At 31.4% G+C, this 4,537-nt stretch overlaps 1 protein-coding gene across 3 annotated transcripts in view; it reads right to left on the bottom strand.

Moving 5' to 3' along the window:
• Positions 1 to 1,055, bottom strand: part of cables1 (Cdk5 and Abl enzyme substrate 1) — a 40,397-nt gene extending 39,342 nt beyond the window's left edge. The window contains exon 1 of one of the 3 annotated variants that reach the window (XM_051699678.1): positions 1 to 1,055. This exon is cut by the window's left edge and continues 1,359 nt beyond it. The gene's annotated coding sequence lies outside the window, so the exon portion shown is untranslated. The other 2 variants (XM_051699677.1, XM_051699679.1) reach the window with 2 other exon arrangements.
• Positions 1,056 to 4,537: the final 3,482 nt, after the last annotated feature.

A 4,537-nucleotide genomic window follows, 5' to 3' on the forward strand; every position in this document is an offset into this window, starting at 1 on the left:
AAAAATAATTAGCGCAGATCAAAAAATAACAAGCATGAATCAAAAATATATAAACATTTAATATATGCTGCAAAAAAAAAAAAATAAAAAAAAAAAAACAAACAAAACAGAAAAATTAAAGCAAAGTCATCAGAATTGCAAAGTAAGGTTATATTACTGTTTTTTATTTTTGTGGTGTCTGACAGTTTTGCTTTCATATTTTCATTTTTTGTATGCTTACGCTGTATCTTTCTTTGCTTTTGTTTCCAAGTTCTGCTCTTGGTTTTCCAAAACTTGTGAGTAGAGTTTCATGTAAATCAGGGGGCGTTTTGCATATCTGAAAAAAAACAAAAAAAAAAAAACAAGGCTGGGTTGGTGTGGATGTTTGATGCATGTTTTTACAAGCGCATTTTTTGCAGCATATATTAAATGTGTTTATATATTTTTGATTCGTGTTTGTTATTTTTTGATCTGCGCTAATTATTTTGATCTGTGTTTTTTATTTATTTTTTGAACTTATTATTATTTTTTTTCGTATTATTTTCTTTTAATTCACGCTTATAATTTTTGGATCCGTGACCACAATACATTTAATGGGATTTTGATCCCATAGTGCTCCCTTCTTAAGACCTATTAAAATCTTTTCATCTTCATGATGTATTATTCAATTAGTGCATTTTTTGGAAAAACAAAGGTATATGAATAGAGTATTTAGAGTGCAATAAGAGTATAATAAGAATGTAATAAATATAGAGTGTTTAATGACATATTTGGATTCCTCTGCAACCGACCATGTTCTTATCAATATTACGAAACTGAAATGATGAAATTAAATATGTTGGCAGTTTGGCACAAAATATTGCAAGAGCAAACTGTTTGCAACTTCCTCGTCGCACTTTAATGCAAAGTTACTTTAAGCGGGATAGTTCCATCTAGTGGTCAATCAAATCAATTGCATATGCCTAAGAGTTATGTGGGGACGAAACGAAAATTCTTTCATCATTTAATCACCCTCATGCCATCCCAGATGTGTATGACTTTCTTTCTTCTGCTGAACACAAAGATTTTTAGAAGAATATCTCAGCTCTTTAGGTCCATACAATGCATGTTAATGGTGGCCAGAACTTTGAAGCTCCAAAAAGCATATAAAGGCTGCATAACAGTAATCCATAAGACTCCAGTGGTTAAATCCATGTCTTATAAAGCGATATGATAGGTGTGGGTGAGAAACAGATCAATATTTAAGTCCCTTTTTACTATAAATGTCCCCTTTTAGTTTCACTTCAACATTCTTCTTCATTTGTTTTTGGCAATTCACATTCTTTGTGCATATCGCCACCTATTGGGCAGGGAGGAGAATTTATGGTAAAAAGGGACTTTTATCTGTTTCTAACCTGCGCTTATAGCTTCTGAAGATATGGATTTAACCACTGGAGTTGTATATATTACTTTAATGATGCCTTTACATGATTTTTGGAGCTTCAGAGTTCTGGCCACCATTCACTTGCACTGTATGGACCTACAGATCCGAGATATTCTTCTAAAAATCTTTGTTTGTGTTCAGCAGAAGAAAGAAAGTCATACACATCTGGGATGGCATGAGGGAGAGTAAATGATGAGAGAATTTTCATTTTTGGGTGAACTATCCTTTTAAACAAGTGTGCTATGATGAAAATGACCTACATTTACTCAATTTAAAAATGTAGAAAATAAAAAAGGTGGAGACGAGGAAAATGAAATGTTTGGATGCTTTATTAGAGTCCCGAGTGTTTTGTACGGAAGCTTTTTTCACGGTGAAAAAAATAAATAAATAAGAGTGAAAAAAAAAAAAAAAAAAAAAAAAAAAAAAAATTGTGTCTCGGTTCCTTCCTGAGCCTAAGTCTTACATTTTTTTTCTCTCTTCCTAAAATATTTTTTTCTCTCTTCCAAATTTTTTTCCTCTCTCTTCAAAAAAACAATTTTTTTCTCTCTTCAGAATTTTTTTTTTTTTTTCACTCTTCATAAAAAATTTAGCATTTTACATCGGCGTAACTGTCTAGCTCATGTTTAGACAGACCAGCAATATTTGGATATTTATTTGACATTCTTCATCTGGAACTCTTCACTTCTGCAGTAGACAGTGTGTTTCAAAAGCGTAGACAACTTGTTATATTAAAATATATTATTATAATTAAATTCCACCAAGAAAGTCTGCACGTGACATCCCCGTTCAGTCGCGAGGATTTAATTTATAAATGATCTTTTCGTTTAGAAATTAGATTACTTACATCAATATTAACATTACCAGATGTACCCCTAACACTTCAAAAGGACAGACATAATATAAAAATTTCCCCATGTTTCCCGTTTTCTTCAATACGATTCACCAATACATGGTGAAACCTTCGCTTTCACCATGTAACACTGAGCAAACGGCCAACAATTTCAAACAAAAAAATAACTCCAGTTGTTACACGACAACGAATGCCATATCAAACATATGTAAACTGATTTTGTCTTAAAGTTTGCAAACCCTTAAATAAATAATAAATGTATTATTCAGCTACATAGCAACAGAGAAAGCATTAAAAGCATAAGATTACATGTTTACTGATAGTGGCACCTGGTGGCCAAGGTTGGTACGGCATGCATTTTTTTTGAAGAGAGAAAAAAAAAAAGTTGAAGAGAGAAAAAAAATATTATTTATTGTTTTTTTTTGTTTTGTTTTTATTTATTTATTTATTTGTTTTTTTGAAGAGAGAAAAAAATATATAGTTTTTGGAGAGAAAAAAAAATTTGAAGAGAGAAAAAAAATGTTTTAGGAAGAGAGAAAAAAATGTAAGACTTTGGCTCAGGAAGGAACTGAGACAAAAAAAAAAAAAAAAAAAAAAAAATTTTTTTCACTCTTATTTTGTTTTTTCCACCGTGCGGCTCAGAGCTTCCGTAGTTTTGCATGGACGGATGTACTGGATTTCCTATGCGTTGGTGTGCATTTCGCTCGTTGTCCACTAGAATGAGCTACTGTGTAACTTATTAAAGATTAAAAAAAATTCTGGCAATGGAGTGTGTGAATTTCTTGCGACGAGCTGAATGAGAGAGGTGAAATAAACCAGTGATTCAATGTCATTCAAGTTCATTCGCCGTTTGTAACAGATACTGTAGAATTCTTACTCAATCAGTCCTCTAAACTCACAAGAGAACATTAAGAAATAAACGAGGTGAATAGATTGTGGTGTAATTTGGGAATTTCACGTTTTAAAGTTATGTGCATAGTTTGAGGTTAGCTGACAAGACAAATCAAGCAGTGACTACAGTATGACAACCTATACTCCATCTTGAAATATTTTAAATAACATTTTGTAACATTTTACAATAAGGTTAATTTGATTAACATTAATTAATGCATTAGGTATCATGAACAATGAACAGCATTTATTCATCTTTGTCAACGCTAATAAAAATACAATTGTTCATTGTTAGTTCATGTTAACTAATGTTCTAAAAAATGTTAACAAATGGAAACTTATTGTGAAATGTTATAAACATTTTTACAAATATTATTATAATTCTTAATAATTTATGTTGTAATTCTTATTACATGCAGTTTATGACCTCATACTGATTGAGACATGAAACACCTGTACTTTTAAAAATGTATCTGTTTTAAGTGAACTGTAAAAAGCTAAAAGGTGGGGAAAAAAAAGCATAAAAGAAAGGGTGACCACAATCACAGAACCTAAAATATACTTTTATTTTATACAAGAATATAATCTTTTAAAAACTATTTTGTCAACTATGTGTATATTGTGTATAATGTGTGCAATATTTGTTATGTAATATAGAATACAATTAGGGCTGTCGTTTTAACGCATTGATTTAGTGTGATTATGTTAATAAAAACACATTAATAAATGAAAGCAATTAATCATGCCTCCTGAACCGAATAAAATTTTAGCTAGCCTCCTATCTAACACTTTTTTTAAAAGAAAGAATAGGTCTATGAACAAATTGTGTTACTCATTCCATATTTACGTAAATTCTGTATGTAACAAACTGCATCCACACATTGAACTTCAGTACTTTGGTCCCTCCTTCAAAGTACTTCCTCTTTACAGGCTCGTATGTGTTGCTAAATGTTTCAATCTAATTAGGTAGGAAACACGATGATGAAAATGATTAAATTTACTGCTACTTGTAAACACAGACTACATCATCCATACTCCAGTAACAGTGGGTGGTCCCTTTTCTCCATCATCTTGTCAGAATTCTTCCACACTGATAACCTTTCTCGGTCAGAAGCATTCAGGTCAATGACATTAGTTTAACATGCTGAGTTAACCATGTTATGGTAATGACAGGTGATCAAATGAAGGAATATGTGAGCAACTCCTTAAAAACAGAAGCCATTTTAACTGTTAAGTCAGGCTTGTGATCTTTCTTTTTGCATATTAAATATTGGTTTCCAGGGGACAAGAAATGTTTGAAAGAGTGTTGTGTTGGACAGACAAAGTCCCTCAACATCAAATGTCAATAAAACACAAACTACTTTCACTTTCCACTTTTAATTTGACAGAGCCTC

Source organism: Myxocyprinus asiaticus, chromosome 6 (genome assembly GCF_019703515.2).
Source record: "Myxocyprinus asiaticus isolate MX2 ecotype Aquarium Trade chromosome 6, UBuf_Myxa_2, whole genome shotgun sequence".
Classification (NCBI taxonomy): Eukaryota; Metazoa; Chordata; class Actinopteri; order Cypriniformes; family Catostomidae; genus Myxocyprinus; species Myxocyprinus asiaticus.